We start from the raw sequence: 23143 nt of genomic DNA, 5'->3' as shown, positions 1-23143 counted from the left end.
CATCACGGAATTCCCAGGTGGTCTCTGATAACGAGTGAAATACCTGCTTTAAAAACCATTCCTCAGCTTGCCCTTGGAGGGGACATGTCAAATAGTCCTACTTTTTGCTTATCGCACTACTTGTATCATTCTGCTTCGACGCACCTTTTTGAGTAAACAATGCATAGCACTAGACTAGTACCGCATTCTCTATTCTTTTATATATATGTTCATTCATGACATTCAGCACCCGTACACTCTGGTACGGCCAATACGCTAGGGGCTTAAGCATACCCCATAATACGGCGTGAGAACTCCGAACACTTTCGACAGTGCGGCACCCCAAACTTATAGCATTATATGCATCAGCTCCGAATCATGTCTTGGGTTAATAGTTGGGTTTTCCCGGGTCCCATGTTTTGGTACCTTACGTTTCGCTATATCGGCTAAGGTAGCACTGGGAGAACTACTGCGATTGTGCCCCGGTTCATCTGGGCAAGAACCTCAGTAGAGAAAGCTAAAACTGACTGTCATGATAAGGCGAGAGTTGGTCGCTGTTCGAGAGGTCCCGAGTCCCTAAAGACTTATGCCGCTTAGGGCGAGGAGTCGGATTTGTCCGGCTTAGGCGTGTATAGCGCCCCAAATTCGGCCTTCCGAATACTAGGGGCTTCGCCAAAATTTAAAATTGTAGACTTCTATGGCTAAGTGAGAGTGATAAAGCATTATAGCCCGATTGCCTTGTTCGTTGCACTGAGAACCTCCCTCAAAGGACCCAACAATGGGAAAAAGAGTGCTCAGATTTATCCCGAACACCCCAGCACTCGTGGCATGGGGGTAGAAGCCGACGACTGGCCATCTCTCAGATTTGATAAACAGCCGCACAGAAGGTAATATTTTAAATTCAAACAAGCGTTGCATAGCGCACATGAACAAGTTTTTATAATACAGGATCACACGAGCAAGTTCATTCAAAAATTACATCCTTCGCACACTCGTCCGCCACAAGACGGGCACCCTTGAGGACACCCTCATAATACATCTCAGGGTGGCGATGCTCCTTGCCCTACGGCGGCCCTTCCTTCACCAGCTTCTCGGTGTCCATCTTGGCCCAGTGCACCTTCGCACGGGCAAAAGCCCGGCATGCACCTTCGACGCAAACGGGCCGCTTTATGACTTCCAGCCGTGGGAAGGCATCCACAAGCCGCCTCACTAGGTCGAAGTAGCTGTTGGGAAGGGAGTCGCCAGGCCACATCCGGACTATAAGGCCCCTCATGGCTTGTTCGGCCGCCTTGTGCAGCTCGACCAGTTGCTTCAGCTGGTCGCTCACAGGCATCGGGTGTTTGGTCCGAGTATACTGAGACAAGAACAACTTCTCCGTCGAGCTTCCCTCCTCGGCCTGGTAGTACTTTGCGGCATCGGACACGCTGCGGGGCAAATCTGCGAATGCTCCTAGAGAGCTCCGGACTCGGGTAAGTAACAAGTAATTTACTTTCACATGCTTGCTTTGCATAATGAATGCCTTACCCACCGCTATCTTCTTCATCGCCTCAATTTCCTTGAGGGCCTTTTGGGCTTCAGCCTTGGCATGCTTTGTGCTCTCGAGGGCCGCGGCAAGCTCGGACTCTCGCGTCTTCGAGTCAAGCTCCAAAGTCTCGTGCTTCTTCACGAGAGCCTGGAGCTCTTGCTGCACCTCGCCCACCCGTGCCTCTTGTTTTTCCCGCTCGGTGCGCTCCTTGGCCGCTTTGTTTTCGGCCTTGGACAACGCTTGCTTCAGGGTCGCCACTTCAGTCGTGGCCCCTGGCACATCCATGATGATCCTATCATTTTGCAACCGCATCTTTTATATATATATATATATATAGACAAGGCATTACTTACCTTTGTTCTCCTCGAGCTGCCTCTTGGCAAGGACGAGCTCTGTCTCGGACCGCTCGAGGTTCTGCTTCAGTGCGGCGACCTCCGCAGTCAGTGCGGCGGAGGTCACCAGCAAAGCCTGCATACGCATATAGACATACTTGTATTAGACTCCTGCATATATTATTCGATCCTCTATTCGGCTTTTCTTTGTGAACACCAAACAGAGCATCAGGGGCTACTGTCTATGCGGTAATATTTCCCTATATTTCAAGTACTTACCTCAAAGCCTGTTAGAAGGCTGGCACAGGCTTCAGTCAGTCCGCTCTTGGTGGACTGAACCTTCTTGATCACCGCACTCATAATAGTGCGGTGCTCTTCGTCGATGGAAGCGCCGCGAAGCGCTCCCAGCAGGTTACCGGTGCCTCTGGGTGGACAGAGGTCACCGGCATGGGTGGCTTGCCCCTCTTGGAAGGGGGGCGCCTGCCGGAGTCCGGAACCACTTTGAGGTTCCGGCGCGGTGTTCGGATGAGGGCCAAACTGGGAGCCCTTGGGAGTCTTGCTCCCTTTGCGCCTGGAGTCCGGAAGGTCGCCTTGAGGCGCCTCCGGGACTATCTCCCCCCGGCTCGGTGCCCCTTGAGACAGTACCTCGACATTGTCCGTAGGGCGAGGAGAGGAGGCGGTTGGAAGTGTATCACTATTCATATCCGACGAGTCCAAGGAACCGTCTGACAAGGATACGTCGATACGGGCTCGGGGCGGACTGCATTATCATATTCGACGTTAGGAGAAGCAGTGCAATAAAAGTATGCTATGAGTTACTCTGGTATCCGAATACTTACGACTTCGCCAGGGGCTTGGCCCTGAGTAACCACTCGTCTTCGATGTCGGCGGCGGTGGTGGAACAGTCCGGAAGGAGAGTCCTTCCCCTCTTGGACCCTTCGGCCTCCCCGGTTGGGGCGGCCTTCCTTTTCTTTTGTCCCCCGGCTGGAGGGGGAGAATCTTCATCTTCCTCCTCCTCGTTTTTACGAAAGGAGTGCGTCTCGAAGTTATCGGACGATGAGTCCGATACCACCTGGCGCCGGGAACTCTTTCGGGTTCCTGTGGCCTTCTTCTTGATCTTCTTCTGCGACACCCCATAAGGAGCCGGAGTACGCATCTCTGTCAGGAGAGCGTCTGCAGGGTCTTCGGGCAGAGGGGTCGGACAGTCAATCTGCTCCGATGTCTCCACCCAGTCCTGTCAAAGGCATGGGAGCTCAGATCCCGCACATGGTTAAACTATGGAAAATAAATACCCTACGAGATGTACAGAACTTACCAGATTTGCAGGACGCGTCGCGCTTAGCCCGCTGTCCTCGGTAAGGGGAGGGGGGGGGACCTCGGTGCCCTTAAACAACACCTTCCAGACGTCCTTATGCGTCGTGTCGAAGAGCTCGCGTAGAGTCTAGTGGTGGGCTGGGTCGAACTCCCATAAGTTGAAAGCCCATTGTTGACACGGGGGGATCCGGTGGAAGAGCATGACCTGGACTATGTTGACAAGCTTAAGTTTCTTGCTTATCATGTTCCGGATACACTTCTGGAGTCCGTCTAGCTCCACCGATGAGCCCCAGGACAGGCCCTTCTCCTTCCAGGAAGTGAGCCGTGTGGGGATTCCGGATCGACACTCGGGGGCCGCCACCCAGTTGGTGTCACGCGACTCCGTGATGTAGAACCACCCCGATTGCCACCCCTTTATGGTCTCCATGAAGGAGCCCTTGAGCCATGTAATGTTGGGCATTTTGCCCACCATGGCTCCGCCGCATTCCGCTTGTTGGCCGCCTACTACCTTCGGTTTGACATTGAAGGTCTTCAGCCACAGGCCGAAGTGGGGCCGGATGCGGAGGAAAGCCTCGCACACGACGATGAACGCCGAGATGTTGAGGATGAAATTCGGGGCCAGATCATGGAAGTCCAGCCCATAATAGAACATAAGGCCACGGACGAATGGATGGAGGGGAAACCTCAGTCCGCGGACGAAGTGGGTGAGGAAAACCACCCATTCATGAGGTTTCGGGGTAGGGACGATATGCCCCGCGGCTGGCAGCCGGTGCGCGATATCCGCGGCTAAGTATCCGGCCCCGTGCAGCTTTTTGATGTCTCCCTCCATAACGGAGGAGACCATCCACTTGCCTCCCGCTCTGGACATGTTTGGAGAGGGTTGAGGAGAATGATGTGGACTTGGGCGCTGGAGCTCGAGTGCACGAGAATGGATGAGCAAGGAGGAAGAAGGCGTGGGTAGAAAAAGGTGAACCCTTGTCCCTTTATAAGGGCGGACTAAACTATGCGCCCCCACCAGCCTGGTAAAACTCGCTTATCCCCCAAGCGCCGTAATTGATGGCGCAGTTGGGTTACCCACGTCCGTATTGATGGGAATCCCGTAATAAGGGGACATGATCTCTGCTTCGACAAGATGTGCCAAGGAAACCGCCTCGCGAAACACGCTGAGGTTGGTTGTGAAAAACGATTCGAATGATGAACTGGCTATGGTGTGATGTCACGCTGCGGAATGCGTCGGCGGATTAGATTTGTGAAAATATTATTCTCTCTATGGATGTTTGTGGAACTTGTTTTGCAGAGCCGGACACGATCCTCGTGTTCAAAATCTTCTATGAAGTATTCGGAGGAGGAACCCGCCTTGCAATGCCGAAAACAATCTGCGCGCCGGACTCATCGTCATTGAAGCCTTGTTCAGGGGCTACTGAGGGAGTCCTGGATTAGGGGGTATCCGGACAGCCGGACTATATCCTTTGGCCGGACTGTTGGACTATGAAGATACAAGATTGAAGACTTCATCCCGTGTCCGGATGGGACTCTCCTTGGCGTGGAAGGCACACTTGGCAGTACGGATATGTAGATTTCCTTCCTTGTAACCGACTCTGTGTAACCCTAGCCCCCTCCGGTGTCTATATAAACCAGAGGGTTTAGTCCGTAGGACCAACAACAACAATCATACCATAGGCTAGCTTCTAGGGTTTAGCCTCTTCGATCTCGTGGTAGATCAACTCTTGTACTACTCATATTATCAAGAACAATCAAGCAGGACGTAGGGTATTACCTCCATCAAGAGGGCCCGAACCTGGGTAAAATATCGTGTCCCCTGCCTCCTGTTTCCATCTGCCTAGACGCACCATTCGGGACCCCCTACCCGAGATCCGCCGGTTTTGACACCGACACCCCCCTTTCGGTGGTGGTAGTGGGGAGGAAGAAGGGAGGAGGGGTCAGGGTACGTTTCCTCTTTTCTTGAACCGATGGTACATATCGATTCATACCCAGTTGTTTGAAGGGATAGAGAGGAGATTAGCGGAATATGATGGATGCATTATTGAGCCTCGAGGGCGAGTATATATTGAGTACAAGACTTGGAGGGCAATAAGCCTCTCCTGGAGATAAGGTAGGAGAGGGATTACAAATCCTACACTACCAAATACATGTAACCCGAATATATCTCTAACATCCCCCGGCAGTCATAGCGGTAGCATCGCAAACAACAGGAGCGTCGCAGACGGTCAGACTGGAGAATAGCAGCCGACGGGCTAACATCCCCCCCCCCCCCCCCCCCGCAGTCGCAGCGGGAGCGTTGTGGACGATGTCGCGTCATGGACGCGTTGACTATGGAGGAAGCCGGTGAATTGCTCAAGTGAGGTGATAGCCCTTTGTGCCATTGTTGAGGTAGCCGAGAGCGTGAGTGGTGTAGTCATGGTTGAGTTAGTGTAGCGACCCGACCCGAATGGATCGAAGTCTCTGTGCTTATGTGTCATCCCTAGATCGGTATTGCTGACACGCACAGTACTCGAGGATTTATTGCAGAGTTCAATCACACACTTATTACATCGAGTGTCTCAAAAAGAGTACTCATTACAATAATATGGTTGAAGGCCATCTAAATAAGATCACTGCGGAAGCATCAAAGATAACGAGTCCATCCAACTCAACAGCAATATTGAGTGCATGACAACGACCTATCGCACCTTACTCTTCGTCTGAAAATTCTGCAACATGATACGCTGCAGCCATGTAGGTCAGCATATGGAATATGCTGGCAAGATAACACCATAGAGCAATGAACAAAAACAGCTATCACTACATGCATATTTGGCTGGTGGAGGCTCTACGGTTATCATTTGCATAAAGCTAATTTTTTCCTACAACAAAGGAATATATTTTAAATAACTAAATTTTTTAATTAAATTATTGAGAAGGTTCCTCCAACTCAATCCCAAAATAATAATTATAACCCAACAAATTCATTAGGTAAAGTGATGAGATCAAATCAATAATTCAAGTACCAGATACTCAAGATGTCCATAACCGGGGACACGACTAACCATGATTAGTTTATACACTCTGCAGAGGTTTGCGCACTTTTCCCCACAAGACTCGATCTCCTCCGTTGGATTTCTCACACTACAAGTTGTTTGAGAAACGGATGACCAAGATACAGTCTTTCAAAAGCATTAACTCTTTACTCTGGGTAGACAGTACCACCTACATCCCCTACATCTGCTAGCCTACCACTAAAAGAGGTCACACAACTTACTCAACTATGCCAGAGCCCATAATGGCTTGTGGCTGCACACAGAATTTTCTAGCATGAATAATCTTATGATCCCTTTGAGCCTGGGTGGCAAACCATAGGATGATCACACGGGTACTCCGGGATATCCTAGGACAACACTGGATTGCTCCAGGTGCCCACAACCAATCCACCCAGATGTGTATTCAAGTATCCACCTTAAGTTTCCCATAGTTATGAAATAACTCTCACATCTTTCATGAATCTCACAAACCAAACCACGTCTACGAGCATAGCAAGTAATGCAATCATAAGGCAATAACACCCGGGGTTTGAATGTAAGACAATAGGTTCCTACCTCATCAACTACTTCCCAATACCCACATGTTATCAAATCCTACTCATGCAATGTTTGAGGGTTGAAACTAATGCATAAAAACTGGGTAATAAAGGGGTATGATCAAAGTGTTACTTGCCTTGCTGACGTTCAGAAAACCCTAGAGATTCGTAGTAGGAAGCCTCGCACTCCGAAAACTGTATCGTGAACAAACAATAGCATACATAAGCACTCAAGCATAATATGCAAATTTAAAACCAAAATAAAAGATCTAACCAGAAATTTTAAGTGAAGAGCTTCGATTGGCAAAAAGAATCAATCAAATCGGAGTTACGAAACACATACTACAATCAAAAGAAGTTCAAATTCAAATCTGCTTGAAACCGAATTTTAAATTTTCAAAATCATGTTCAAGTAGATTATCTGGAAAGAGGGGGACAAGACAAAGATTTTGGCGTTGGTTTTACTGGATTTCGATAAACAATCAAAAAGTAGTGAGGGTTCAAAGATCAGGGACTAATCTATAAGAAAACTATTCGTGGATAGGTCCCTGGCTGGAAATTAAACTAAAAGAAAAATCTAACGAATGAAAATTCACTAACAAAAACTAATGAACAAAGTCGTTCGTTAACAGGTCTAAACGGGTGAACGTTCACTACTTAACGAAATAAAATAAATAAAACCGATGTAATCTAAAAACCGAAAAAATCGTAGAAAACCGATCGGTTTTTACCAGTTCTCACTGGTTCGGCGGGCGACGACGGCGGCGTTCTCCGGCGAGGTCGGCGAGGCGGGATGGCGGCTCCGGCGCGGCAGCGGGGCAGCGACTACGGCGGCGGGGAGCTACTGAGGGTTAGACTTAAATGTGCTAGTAATATTCTTCATGATGCTCTCTTTATGTTACAATTCTTATCTTTTATGTGAGCATCATTGAAATCATCATGCCTAGCTAGGGGCGTTAAACGATAGCGCTTGGTGGGAGGCAACCCAATTTTATTTTTGTTCTTTGATTTTTGCTCCTGTTTTGTAATAAATAATTCATCTAGCCTCTGGTTAGATGTGGTTTTATGTTTTAATTAGTGTTTGTGCCAAGTAAAGCCTTTAGGATCTTCTTGGGTGATTGTTATTTGATCTTGCTGTAAAAAAACAGAAAGTATGCACTCACGGGAATAATTTTCATTTTTTCCCAGAGAGCGATAAAATACCAATTCCAACTTAAGTAGATCAATAAACAAATTGCCTAGGACTTCCTAATTTCTCAGGATTTTTGGAATTATATAAGTATTCAAGTCCTACAGATTACTACAGACTGTTCTGTTTTTGACAGATTCTGTTTTCTATGTGTTGTTTGCTTATTTTGATGAATCTATGAGTATTATCGGAGGGTATGAACCATAGAGAAGTTGGAATATAGTAGATATTACACCAATATGAATTTATAATGAGTTCACAACAGTACCTAAGTGGTGATTTATTTTCTTATACTAACGGAGCTTACAAGTTTTCTGTTAAGTTTTGTGTTATGAAGTTTTCAAGTTTTGGGTAAAGATTCGATGGACTATGGAACAAGAAGTGGCAAGAGCCTAAGCTTGGGGATTCCCAAGGCACCCCAAGGTAATATTCAAGGACAACCAAGAGCCTAAGCTTGGGGATGCCCCGGAAGGCATCCCCTCTTTCGTGGGCATCCCCTCTTTCGTCTTCGTTCATCGATAACTTTACTTGGAGCTATATTTTTATTCACCACATGATATGTGTTTTTCTTGGAGCGTCATTTTATTTTATTTTGTTTTGCTTGCTGTTTTAATAAAATACCAAGATCTGAAATTCTGGAATGTTAGATAGTCTTCACATAGTTGCATAATTATTCAACTAGTCATTGATCTTCACTTATATCTTTTGGAGTAGTTTGTCGTTGCTCTAGTGCTTCACTTATATCCTTTTAGAGCACGGTGGTGGTTTTATTTTATATAAATAATTGATCTCTCATGCTTCACTTATATTATTTTGAGAGTCCTTTAGAACAGCATGGTAATTTGCTTTTGATATAATAAAAAACTTTCATATAAGTGCATTGAATACTAAGAGAAGTTTGATACTTGATGATTGTTTTGAGATATGGAGATAGTGATATTAAAGTTGTGCTAGTTGAGTAGTTGTGAATTTGAGAGATACTTGCGTTGAAGTTTGCAAGTCCCGTAGCATGCACGTATGGTAAACGTTGTGTAACAAATTTGAAACATGAGGTGTTATTTGATTGTCTTCCTTATGAGTGGCGGTCGGGGACGAGCGGTGGTGTTTTCCTACCAATCTATCCCCCCAGGAGCATGCGCGTAATGCTTGGTTTTTCATGACTTGTAGATTTTTGCAATAAGTATGTGAGTTCTTTATGACTAATGTTGAGTCCATGGATTATACGCACTCTCACCCTTCCATCATTGCTAGCCTCTTCGGTACCGTGCATTGCCCTTTCTCACCTTGAGAGTTGGTTCAAACTTCGCCGGTGCATCCAAACCCCGTGATATGATACGCTCTATCACACATAAACCTCCTTATATCTTCCTCAAAACAGCCACCATACCTACCTATTATGGCATTTCCATAGCCATTCCGAGATATATTGCCATGCAACTTTCCACCGTTCTGTTTATTATGACACACTTCATCATTGTCATATTGCCTTGCATGATCATGTAGTTGACATCGTATTTGTGGCAAAACCACCATGCATAATTTATCATACATGTCACTCTTGATTCATTGCCCATCCCGGTACACCGCCGGAGGCATTCATATAGAGTCATATCTTGTTCTAGTATCGAGTTGTAATCATTGAGTTGAAATAAATAGAAGTGTGATGATCATCATTAATAAAGCATTGTCCCAAAAAAGAGAGAGAAAGGCCAAATAAAAAAAGGAAGGCCCCAAAAAAAGAAAAAAAGAAAATAAAAAGGGGCAATGCTACTATCCTTTTTCCACACTTTTGCTTCAAAGTAGCACCATGATCTTTATGATAGAGCGTCTCTTGTTTTGTCACTTTCATATACTAGTGGGAATTTTTCATTATAGAACTTGGCTTGTATATTCCAACAATGGGCCTCCTCAAGTGCCCTAGGTCTTCGTGAGCACGCAAGTTGGATGCACACCCACTTAGTTTCCTTTGTTGAGCTTTCATACATTTATAGCTCTAGTGCATCCGTTGCATGGCAATCCCTACTCCTTGCATTGACATCAATTGATGGGCATCTCCCTAGCCCATTGATTAGCCGCGTCGATGTGAGACTTTCTCCTTTTTGTCTTCTCCACATAACCCCCTCATTATATTCTATTCCACCCATAGTGCTATATCCATGGCTCACGCTCATGTATTGCGTGAAAGTTGAAAAAGGTTTGAGATTACTAAAGTATGAAACAATTGCTTGGCTTGTCATCGGGGTTTTGCATGATGAGAGAATTCTTGTGTGACAAAAATGGATCATGACCAAATTATATGATTTTGTAGGGATGAACTTTCTTTGTCCATGTTATTTTGAGAAGACATGATTGCTTAGTTAGTATGCTTGAAGTTTTATTATTTTTATGTCGATATTAAACTTTTGTCTGGAATCTTATGGATCTGAACATTCATGCCACGATAAAGAAGATTACATTGATGATTATGTTAGGTAGCATTCCACATCAAAAATTCTGTTTTTATCATTTACCTACTCGAGGACGGGAAGGAATTAAGCTTGGGGATGCTTGATACGTCTCCAACGTATCTATAATTTTTTATTGTTCCATGCTATTATATTATCTGTGTTCGATGTTTATGGGCTTTATTAAACACTTTTATATTATTTTTGGGACTAACCTGTTAACCCAGAGCCCAGTGCCAGTTTCTGTTTTTCCCTTGTTTCAGTGTTTCACAGAAAAGGAATATCAAACAGAGTCCAAAACGGAATGAAACTTTCGGGAACGTGATCCAGGAGACTTGGAGTTGAATCAAGGAAGCTTCAAGGCGGCCACGAGGCAGGGAGGCACGCCTGCCCCCTGGGCGCGCCCCCACCCTCGTGGCTCCCCTGACTGACTTCTTTCGCCTATATATGTCCATATACCCTAAAAATATCAAGGAGCACCACAAAACCCTAGTTCCGTCGCCAGAAGCCTCCGTAGGCACCGAAAACCAATCTAGACCCGTTCCGGCACCCTGCCGGAGGGGGAATCCCACTCCGGTGGCCATCTTCATCATCTCGGCGCTCTCCATGATGAGGAGGGAGTAGTTCACTGTCGGTGTCAAAACCGGTGGATCTCGGGTAGGGGGTCCCGAACTATGCGTCTAAGGCGGATGGTAACAGGAGGCAGGGGGCACGATGTTTTACCCAGGTTCGGTCCTTCTTGATGGAGGTAAAACCCTACGTCTTGCTTGATTTATTCTTGATGATATGAGTATTACAAGAGTTGATCTACCACGAGATCAGAGAGGCTAAACCCTAGAAGCTAGCCTATGGTATGATTGTATGTTGTCCTACGGACTAAAACTCTCCGGCTTATATAGACACCGGAGGGGGCTAGGGTTACACAAGGTCGGTTACAAAGGAGGAGATATCATATCCGTATTGCCTCGCTTGCCTTTCACGCCAAGTAGAGTCCCATACGGACACGGGGCGAAGTCTTCAATCTTGTATCTTCGTAGTCCAACAGTCCGGCCAAAGGATATAATCCAGCTGTTTGGAGACCCCCTAATCCAGGACTCCCTCAGTAGCCCCCGAACCAGGCTTCAATGACGACGAGTCCGGGGCGCAGTGTTGTCTTCGGCATTGCAAGGCGGGTTCTTCTCCAAATTTCGAACGTTTGTTAAGTAGTGTCCAGTCCCATAAATGTTTGGACCTCTTGGCTTCTGCGCCCAATAAGGGCTATCTCCCACGCGTCGAATGAATACGAGGCGCTAGGGCGTTTTTACATTCGCCCCCTAGCCAGATAAATAAATTGTCTATTAAAAGGATGGGGATTCTCAGATCTGATCCATACCATCCTCCCCCAGCGAGAATCCATCAGAGCGCGCTTAGGAAAGATCCATTCCAGCATGGCCGACCTCCGCAGCTCCTCCTCCCGCTCCCGTAGCCCTAAGACCGGTGACTGGGAGAGGTGTTCAGTCCCACACAGTCGATTAATCGAACTGCAGACTAAGGGATTTCTCCCTCCGGCATACATGGTGCCCGTTCGAGCCGGGCTTGCCACCTACAATGGCGGGGAGCAAGCGGAGAGCTTCCCCAGTCCCTCTACGGGGGAGCGGGTCCGCCTTGTTCCTTATTTATTAAGGGGACTCGGATTTCCAATTCATCCGTTCCTCCGCGGGCTCCTGGAGTTCTACGGCCTCCAATTACACAATTTCACCCCTTCCTCCATTTTACACATCACCGGCTATGTTGCTCTCTGCGAGTTGTTCCTGGGCTGCGAGGCTCATTTCGAGCTGTGGAAAAGGCTATTTTGCCTCATCCATCGCACACAGAGGGGGTCACTTTATCAAGTGGGCGGAGCCGAAATATGGTGCATCGCCGGAACCGGATACCTGTCCGGTACCCCGAAGAAGTCGTCCGAAGACTGGCCTTCAGAATGGTTTTATATGGAGGACGTTCCCCTTCCGGACCCTCTTCAGCGGGGTCTTCCTGAGTTCAGCAATGCTCCTCTAAAGAAACGCCGAAGTTGGCGCCCACGGAGCCCCCAGGAGGAAGACAACGGAGAAGTACTTTACCTGATGAACCGGATTAAAGCACTGGCTCAATCAGGATTGACAGTAATCGAAGTTATGTCAATATGCATAATGCGGGGAGTGCAACCACTTCAATATCGAGGGCACCCCTTGTGGTGTTTTAACGGGGCGGATGATGCCACCCGTTGCGGGCATAAGGGTCCGGACAATGCTGCCGCTTTAGCAAAAATTCTGTCCGAATTGTTCAAGGGAGAGGAAGAGGAGTTCATCCGCGTCAAGCCACGGGATGGATTCTCCATGTACAATCCTCCAAGCTGGGTGAGTTATATCTCCTTACTCCCATTCTTTTCCCGCATTCTTTGTTGTAGGTATTCACCTTGCCATTTTGCGGCAGGAACTGCGAAAAGCCATAAAGGAGGTCAGCAGCCCCTCCCCACAACCAGAGGACCCTGACCGGGCCCTCGACTCCGGACTCGAAGAAGATCCGGTCATATTCGTGGAGCTGATAGACAGTCAGTTCTATCAGTTAAGCTGCGATGATGCCATGGTGGCCATTACGGCTGACTATCCCAGACTGCTTCCTGCATCGCACGTAAGAAAAACCAAAAATCCCAACTCCAAAAACTAGGATCCCCTTTTAGACACTTCACCTACCATATACATATGGTGTTTTTACAGGGAAGGCATTCGGGACGCCCTGCCGAACCCGCAACAACTCGCCAACAAGGGGCACCGAGGCCGGGCAGGCCAAAAAGGAAGGCGGTCAGGACGGAGACGCCGGAGCAAAGGTATAACAGAAACCCCGCTCCGTGGTTGTCGTCTTTCTCGAAATGTAATGACGCTCGTGTTTCTTTAACAGAAAAAACGCTCGCTGGAATATCTCCGACGATGTTGCTAATCACGCTTCCACCAGTCGGGCACCAGGACTGGACATAGAGGCGGAAGCCGATATGGGGTGGGCGCCAGATAATCCCCCTACAGAGGATGCAGATAGATTATCCGCCACAAATTCAAAAGTGGAAAGCGCCATGAATCATAGGCGCCGCCGGGCCGTACTCCGCAACGCTTGTTTCTCACCAGAGGCATTTGATGCCTTCAATTCTGGAGAGGCGTACCTCCGTGCTGCTCAAGATGGTCTAGCCAGAGCCACGGATCAGTATGTAAAGGATGTACGGGTAAGTAAATCTAACGATTATATGTATCAGTAGCCCCTGAGACTTGAAACAGTTAGCAGAACTGATTTAAGGATCATCTTTATTGTGCAGGTTCTTACAGAGAAGAATACTCGGCTGCCACAGGAGCTAGAGGAATGCAAGACCCAACTCCGGGCCGCTGTTGCCGCATTGAAGGAACCGAAAAAGTCCCCCGCTGGTAACATTTACTTTCAAGAATGATGGTTACCATATAATGTGCGGTGTGGCTGCAGATCTAACAATAGATGTTCCAGATGAATCCGGAGAAAATCCGGAGGACCAGCATGTCGTGCGACAGCTAAAGGCTAGCGAACGCGTGCTGACTAAGGTCAGGCGGGAGAAAAACAATCTCCAAGACGCCAATACCAAACTGAGCATGGAACTGAAAGATGTTCGAGCCCAGCTTGCAGACTCCGAGAAGGAGAATAAGCGGCTTCGACGCGGCAATGTCAGTAAGTGCTTGAACGAATCCCTTTGAAGGAATTCGGCGAAGAAGCCAACTAACATCGTTATGTCTGTAGGTATGCTGACGGGTCGTCCCGCGGAGGAAATGCCCGGGTCTGCGGGTGATCTTCTATCTAAGCTCTCATAACTGCACGAACAAGTTCGGCAAGTGATGCAAGGTGTTGCCCAGGCCTTGTAGCCATCCGTCTCCCTGCCAGAAGGCGTTGCAGAGCTTATGGGGAAGCTCAAGGGAGCACAGCGGCACTTCTGATTATGGAAGATATCGGCCTGCCGTCAAGGTGCCAGGGAAGCCTGGGCCATGGTGAAGACGCGGTATACCAAGGCTGACCCAAATCACATGGCCGAGGTCGGACCTGTGGGGCCCGACGAAAAAGAGATCCCCGTTAGCTTAGTTTATGGGCAAGTAGAATTAGCTGCAAAGTATTCCCAACAGGATTGTAGGCTAGACCGCCTGTTGGATGGTATAAAAGAGCAATTTAGTCAGTCTGCATGACTATGTAATTAAAGTGACATGTATAATGTCTTCTAGCCGGATTGTAGATCATTTGTCATGGCGGACCTTTTCGCTTCAACCTCAAGACCCGATAGTCCGGAGTGTATCCGAATACTCACTCAGTTATATAAGAACCGGGGTATGCGTGGAGACCAGGCGTAGGGGTCATTAGTGCTTGAACAGACAAGTGCCCAACTAGTTATGTTATATTACATGGGTAGTAAGAAACATCTTCCAGGGAGAATAGTTCCGTTAAGGGTTCCTTTCCCTGGGTACGCATGCCCTAAAGTGCATGTCTGGACTGCGATAGGAAACGCAGGAAAAAACATCTGGGGGCACATATGGAAAATAAATAAAAAATCATCTTTTGTTCACCGACCAAATATTCCCTTAAGAACGCTAGCTTTCGGCTTCACCCAGTCTAAGGTACACATCCGGCTGACCCGGCAGTAACAATCGCAGAGGTGCTCCCCTTATGCCCTAGCCGAATTAACGGGAACGTAGGGCATAAATACAAGAGCCAGGCAACCCATCTTGGCCAAAACTTAAGTCATATCGATGCATATAATGGCGAAAAAAGGTACATGCGGAAGTATAACACATGTGCGGGGCATGAGGCCCAGATAAATAATTAAGCTTCTGTGAAAGAAGCTCCCAGGTATGATGAGCGCGGCTAGCGCATCTATAATGTGCAAGTGAGGCACAAGTTGGCCCTTGAAGGCCTAGAGAAAGAATAAAAGAAAGAAAGAAAGAAAAACAAGACAGATAATGTATATGCAAAAAAATGGACAGAGGAAGGAGACGAACATAGAGTCCGATGCTAGGCGTAGAATCTTCGGAGCCTGGCCGCGTTCCATGGGTTCGGCTCGAGTCGATTATTCGATGCATCCCACAGACGGTACGCTCCACCGGTCAGAACTTGGTCAATAATGAAGGGACCATCCCATTTGGGCTCGAGCTTGTTCTTTTTCTTATCCGGCAGGCGTAGAACTAGTTCGCCAACGTTTTATGTTTTGGCCCGTACTTCTCTGCTTTGGTATCTGCGAGCCTGTTGCTGATAAAATGCGGAACGGGATTTTGCCACGTTGCGCTCCACCTCCAGGGTGTCCAGACTGTCCTGCCGATCGAGCTCGGCTTCTCTTTCTTCGTACATGCGCACTCGAGGTGAGTCATGAATTATGTCACAGGGCAAGACTGCCTCTGCGCCATACACCATAAAGAAGGGTGTATATCTAGTACTACGATTCGGCATGGTCCGCAGCCCCCAGAGTATGGAGTTGAGCTCCTCTACCCAGTGCGTGTTAGACTCCGTTAAGGACCGCACTAACCTGGGTTTAATGCCGCTCATTATAAGACCGTTTGCTCGCTCAACTTGGCCATTGGTTTGTGGGTGATAGACTGAAGCATAATCGAGCTTGATGCCCATTTTGCCGCACCAGAGTTTTACCTCATCGGCCGTGAAGTTCGTGCCGTTGTCAATGATGATGCTGTGGGGGACGCCATAACGGTGTACGACCCCGGATATGAAGTCTATCACCAGTCCGAATTCGGCTGTTTTAACAGGTTTGGCTTCTATCCATTTGGTGAATTTATCCACCATGACCAGTAAGTATTTTTTCTTGTGGGTTCCCCCTTTAAGGGGTCCAACCATGTCAAGCCCCCAGACCGCGAAGGGCCACGTAATGGGGATTGTTTGGAGGGCGGTGGGTGGCATGTGGCTTTGATTTGCAAAGGCTGGCAACCGGCGCAGTGTTGGACCAAGTCATGTGCGTCTTCCCGGGCCGTCGGCCAATAGAATCATGTACGGAAGGCCTTGCTTACAAGGGCCCGGGTTGCGGCGTGGTGGCCGCCGAGTCCGGCGTGAATTTCTGCCAAAAGGTTCCGCCCTTCCTCTTCGGAGATGCACCTTTGAAGGAATCCGGTAGTGCTTTTTTTATACAGTTCTCCCTCATGGACCCTGTAGGCCTTAGATCGCCGCACTATGCAGCGTGCCTCATTTTGGTCCTCTGTAAGTTCCTCCCTTGTTAGGTAGGCCAGGAATGGTTCTATCCACGGGGCTATGATGGGCATTATTACGTGGGCTGAAGGTGTTGTTTCGGTGGCAGAGCCTCCGATTATGTCAGAGTGTTCGGTATCGAGTGTTGTGGCCGGGTCCGGACTAATATTGCCAGTGCCCCCCTCCCATACCACGGATGGCTTAAACAACCTCTCTAAAAATATGTTGGGGGGCGCATCGCGTTTTGCGCCTATGCGGGCGAGGATATCCGCCGCCTGATTGTTTTCCCGATCCACATGGTGAAATTCGAGCCCCTCGAACCGAGCTGACATCTTTAGGACGGCGTTACCATAGGCCACCATCTTCAGATCCTTGGCATCAAAATCTCCATTTATTTGGGATATTGCAAGGTTCGAATCCCCACGCACCTCCAGGCGCTGAATGCCCATGGAAACTGCCATCCGAAGACCATGTAACAGGGCTTCGTATTCGGCTGCATTGTTGGAGTCTGTATACAGTATCTGCAGTACGTATTGAACTGTGTCTCCGGTTGGGGACGTCAGGACGATGCCAGCCCCCAGTCCAGCCAGCATTTTGGAGCCGTCGAAGTGCATAATCCAATTGGAGTATGCGCCATACTCTTTAGGGAGTTCGGCTTCCGTCCATTCGGCGACAAAGTCGGCCAATACTTGCGATTTAATGGCTCGCCAAGGTTTGTATGTTATGTCGAACGGGAGGAGCTCAATGGCCCATTTGGCAATCCGGCCCGTGGCATTGCGGTTGTTTATAATATCATTGAGTGGCACCTCCGACGCTACTGTAATCGAACACTCTTGAAAGTAGTGTCGCAGTTTCCAGGATGCCATGAATACCGCATAGGCTATCTTTCGATAATGTGGGCACCGTGATTTGCATGGAGTGAGGACAGTGGATACATAATATGCTGGCTTTTGAAGAGGGAATTTATGTCCGTCCGCTTCTCGTTCGACGACGAGCACTGCGCTTACAACTTGATGAGTTGCCGCAATGTATAATAGCATTGGTTCGCCGATGTTTGGCGCAGCTAGGATTGGGTTGGTTGCCAGTATGGCTTTTATTTCTTCTAATCCGGCTGTGGCATCATCCGTCCACTCGAAGTGTTTGGTGCGCCGAAGAAGGCGATAAAGGGGTAATGCCTTTTCTCCTAAGCGGGAGATAAAGCGGCTTAGAGCCGCCACTCATCCAGTTAACTTCTGGATTTGTTTGAGGTCTGTTGCGGTAGCCAGCTATGAAAAAGCTTGGATTTTGGCCGGATTAGCTTCACTACCTCTACTGGAGACAATGAAACCCAGGAGCTTTCCGGCTGGTACGCCGAAAACGCATTTTTCTGGATTGAGCTTGATGTCGTATGTTCGGAGGTTGTCGAATGTGAGCCTCAAGTCGTCTATCAGAGAGTCGACGTGTTTGGTTTTGACGACCACATCATCTACATATGCCTCTACTATTTTGCCGATTTGTTTCTCCATACATGTCTGAATCATGCGCTGATATGTTGCACCGGCGTTTTTGAGCCCAAAAGGCATTGTGTTGAAACAGAAGGGGCCGTATGGTGTGATGAATGCCGTTGCGGCTTGGTCAGACTCCGCCATCTTGATTTGGTGGTAACCGGAGTATGCGTCGAGGAAACACAATGACTCGTGTCCTGCGGTAGCATTAATAATTTGATCAATGCAGGGGAGGGGGAAGGGATCCTTTGGGCAAGCTTTATTGAGGTCCTTAAAATCGACACAAAGGCGCCAGGATTGATCCTTCTTTGGTACCATCACCAGGTTTGCTAGCCAGTCCGGGTGTTTTATTTCTCTGATGAATCCAGCCTCCAATAACTTGGCTAGTTCCTCTCCCATGGCCTGTCTCTTGGGTTCGGAGAAACGCCGAAGAGCCTGCTTGACCGACTTGAATCCCTTTAGGATATTGAGGCTATGCTCGGCCAGCCTGCGTGGGATTCCTGGCATGTCTGAGGGATGCCAGGCGAATATGTCCCAATTCTCGCGCTGGAACTCTCGTTGTGCGGCGTCCACGGCGGGGTTTAATTGTGCCCCGATGGAGGCTATTTTTGTAGGGTCCGTTGGGTGGACTTGGAATTTGGCTATTTCATCCGCTGGTTTAAAAGAGGTGGACTTGGATCTCTTGTCGAGTATCACGTCATCCCTGTCGACTGTGGAGCATAGCGTGGTTAATTCCTCGGCCGAGAGGGCTTCGGATAATGCCTCGAGGGCCAGTGCGGCTGTTTTGTTTTCGACGCGGAGTGCTGTGTCCGGATCACTCGCGAGAGTGATGATTCCGTTGGGCCCGGGCATTTTGAGCTTCATGTACCCATAATGGGGTACGGCTTGGAAGATCTTGAACGCCTCACGTCCTAAAAGGGCGTGGTGTCCACTGCTGAACGGGGCCACTTGAAATTTAATTTCTTTGGACCTATAGTTCTCTGGCGTACCGAATACCACATCTAGTGTGATTTTCCCAGCGCATCGTGCTTCCCGACTAGGTATGATTCCTCTGAAGGTTGTGCTACTTTGCTCAATGCGGTTCCAGTCTATTTCCATTTTTTGAAGAGTTTGCTCATAGATGAGGTTTAATCCACTGCCGCCGTCCATGAGTACTTTGGTGAGTCGAAAGTCGTCCACGATTGGACTGAGGACCAGTGCGGCTGGTGCTCGGGCTGTTCGGAATTTAGGTTCGTCACTGGCATTGAAGGTAATAGCCGTGTCACTCCATGGATTTATTGCTGCTACGTGGCAGATTTCGGCAATGCTGCGGAGTGTTCGCTTGCGCCTATTATTTGACGCGAAGGTCTCAAAGACTGTTAATACCATATTGTTATCCACGGGATGGTGCTCTGTGGCATTTGGGATAAGAAGATCCTCACCACTTTTGGCCACCTGCCGGAGTATCCAACATGCTCTAAGGCTGTGCGTTGGTATTGTATCCGCTGTGCTATGAATTTTGCAGGGTCCGTTAAGCCATCCCTCCAATACGGTTCCGTGCCCTGTAGAGGGTTTTTGCTTCTTTGTAATGAACTCGGGTGTCTTATGATAGTGCACCCTTTTACCTTGGACTAGGTGCATATTCGGAGCCGGATTATCCCAAAATTTCATTTTGGTTTTCTAGGCACTTTCCATCGCACAGTACTTTCGTACTATGGACGCCAAGTCGGCGAAGCGTGATATGTCACGGCGACTTATGGCGTTAAGGATTCCCTTGTCCGTGCAGTCATTGCAGAAAAGTGAGACTGCGCCTTCCTCGTGGCAGTCCTTAACCTTGTTCATCAAGAGGAGGAATCTGGCCCAATAATGATGTATTGTTTCATAGGGCTCTTGCCTGATGTGGGAAAGATCGTTTATGTCTGGGTGGGTGGGTGAATTTGAGTCCGGACCCCTACCCGATCTGAGACCCAGGGGCCGAGGGATTTCCGATCTTGGAAGTTCGGATTCCGATATGTTGCCCGATGAGTCTGGCCCGCTGCCTCACTCTAGGTTCAGGGTTTGGCGATGTCCTCCCGTAAACGGGTATCCGGCTCGGAGAGCTCAGGAATTCGGACATAGTTAGTCCTCAAGATAGAGGAAGAATCGCTGCATTGTTCCTTCACCACCGCAACATGATGGGTGACCTGTGGAGAGTTAATCTCCCTTCGATCGGGTTTAAGCCCAATCCGATCATAGTCCGTAGCAACTCCCAAGGCGGCAATGCGATCCAAGAGTTCGTTTAGGGAAGAGAGCTCCATTGGATCCATCTGCTCGGCGAATTCCGAGCCGACGTGGAGGCTGTTTTTAATTGACCCGAGAAGTCATCGTCGGTGCAGCGGCCGAACAGGCGGTCATGACGAAACTGCCTAGCCGGAGATTTTGGCCGACAGTCAGAGCTCCCCCGATGGTAATGTTGTTTTTAACAACAAGATGAGGCATCCTTCCTTACAGCGACGTCACAGAGGAACTCTCAATGCAAGCACCAATGTCGGTGTCAAAACCGGCGGATCTCGGGTAGGGGGTCCCGAACTGTGCGTCTAAGGTGGATGGTAACAGGAGGCAGGGGGCATGATGTTTTACCCAGGTTCGGGCCCTCTTGATGGAGGTAAAACCCTACGTCCTGCTTGATTTATTCTTGATGATATGAGTATTACAAGAGTTGATCTACCACGAGATCGGAGAGGCTAAACCCTAGAAGCTAGCCTATGGTATGATTGTATGTTGTCCTATGGACTAAAACCCTCCGGCTTATATAGACACCGGAGGGGGCTAGGGTTACACAAGGTCGGTTACAAAGGAGGAGATATACATATCTGTATTGCCTAGCTTGCCTTCCACGCCAAGTAGAGTCCCATCCGGACACGAGGCGAAGTCTTCAATCTTGTATCTTCGTAGTCCAACAGTCCGGCCAAAGGATATAATCCAGCTGTCCGGAGACCCCCTAATCCAGGACTCCCTCATTCACCCTCGGGGCTGAGGGTATGTACCAGTAGCTATGTGTTTTATCTCTCTCTCTCTCTCTTGTGTTCTTGAGGTGGTACAATCTTGATGTATCGCGAGCTTTGCTATTATATTTGGATCTTATGATGTTTCTCCCCCTCTACTCTCTTGTGATGAATTGAGTTTTCCCTTTGAAGTTATCTTATCGGATTGAGTCTTTAAGGATTTGAGAACACTTGATGTATGTCTTGCATGTGCTTATTTGTGGTGACAATGGGATATCACTTGATCCACTTGATGTATGTTTTGGTGATCAACTTGCGAGTTCCGTGACCTCGTGAACTTATGCATAGGGGTTGGCACACGTTTTCGTCTTGACTCTCCGGTAGAAACTTTGGGGCACTCTTTGGAGTTCTTTGTGTTGGTTGAATAGATGAATCTGAGATTGTGTGATGCATATCGTATAAACATACCCACTGATACTTGAGGTGACATTGGAGTATCTAGGTGACATTAGGGTTTTGGTTGATTTGTGTCTTAAGTTGTTATTCTAGTACGAACTCTATGATGGATCGAACGGAAAGAATAGCTTCATGTTATTTTACTACGGACTCTTAAATAGATCGATCAGAAAGGATAACTTTGAGGTGGTTTCGTACCCTACCATAATCTCTTCATTTGTTCTCCGCTATTAGTGACTTTGGAGTGAGTCTTTGTTGCATGTTGAGGGACATTTATATGATCCAATTATGTTATTATTGTTGAGAGAACTTGCACTAGTGAAAGTATGAACCATAGGCCTTGTTTCAACGCATTGCAATACCGTTTGTGCTCACTTTTATCATTAGTTACCTTGTTGTTTTTATGTTTTCAGATTACAAAAACCATTATCTACTATCCATATTGCACTTGTATCACCATCTCTTCGCCGAACTAGTGCACCTATACAATTTACCATTGCATTGGGTATGTTGGGGACACAAGAGACTCTTTGTTATTTGGTTGCAGGGTTGCTTGAGAGAGACCATCTTCATCCTACGCCTCCCACGGATTGATAAACCTTAGGTCATCCACTTGAGGGAAATTTGCTACTGTCCTACAAACCTCTTCACTTGGAGGCCAAACAACGTCTACAAGAAGAAGGTTGTGTAGTAGACATCACTCCTTAATCTACTTCTTAATTTCCTCCAGATCATTTGAGGGCATCGGATACGGTCTTTTCGATATTGGTCCGGTGCCTGGCAATAGCTCTATCAAAAATTCTATATCTTGATCTGGTGGCATGCCTGGTAACTCCTCTGGAAATACGTTAGGATAATCCTTCACAACTGGCACTTCCTCCTGAACAACTCCCGAAAGTGAATCACTTGAGTCCTCCTTGGTGCATGCCTAGACACATACTGGGGTGGTGAGAAGTATCAACTTACTAGCACAATCGATGTTTCCTCCATACTTCGATAGCCAATCCATGCCTAGTATTATATCTAATCCTTGTGACTCCAAAATTATTAGGTATGAGGGGAAAACATGCCTACCAATGGTTAATGGCAGCCGATCACACCATTGGCTAGCCATATACTCCTCTCCTGGTGAGCTTACTAACATGGGTGACCTAAAGGCTAAGGTTGGCAATTTAAACTTGTCCACAAATCCCCTTGATATGTATGAATGTGATGCACCAGTGTCAAAAAGAACAAGGGCAGTAAATGACTTAATCAAAAACTTACCAATCATTGCGTCAGGCTGCTCTTCAACTTCCTCCATGTTGATATGGTTCACCTGACCTTTGGTGAAAGGGTTTGGCTTCTTCCCTGAGCTTCCATTGCCATTTCCCTTCTTTGCTTCAGGACACTGATAACCCACAAGTATAGAGGATCAATTGTAGCCTCTTTCGATAAGTAGGAGTGTCGAACCCAATGAGGAGCTAAAGGTAGAACAAATATTCCCTCAAGTTCTATCAACCACCGATACAACTCTACGCATGCTTCACGTTCGCTTTACCTAGAACAAGTATGAAACTAGAAGTACTTTGTAGGTGTTGTTGCATAGGTTTGCAAGATAATAAAGAGACGTAAATAAAAGCTAGGGGCTGTTTAGATAAAGACACAACTAAATTAGTTTCAGTAGAGAGATTTTTGTCACG

This window comes from Triticum urartu, chromosome 2, assembly GCF_003073215.2.
Source record: "Triticum urartu cultivar G1812 chromosome 2, Tu2.1, whole genome shotgun sequence".
Taxonomy (NCBI): domain Eukaryota; kingdom Viridiplantae; phylum Streptophyta; class Magnoliopsida; order Poales; family Poaceae; genus Triticum; species Triticum urartu.
The sequence above is the reverse complement of the archived record's forward strand: the minus strand, read 5'-3'. Positions refer to the sequence as shown.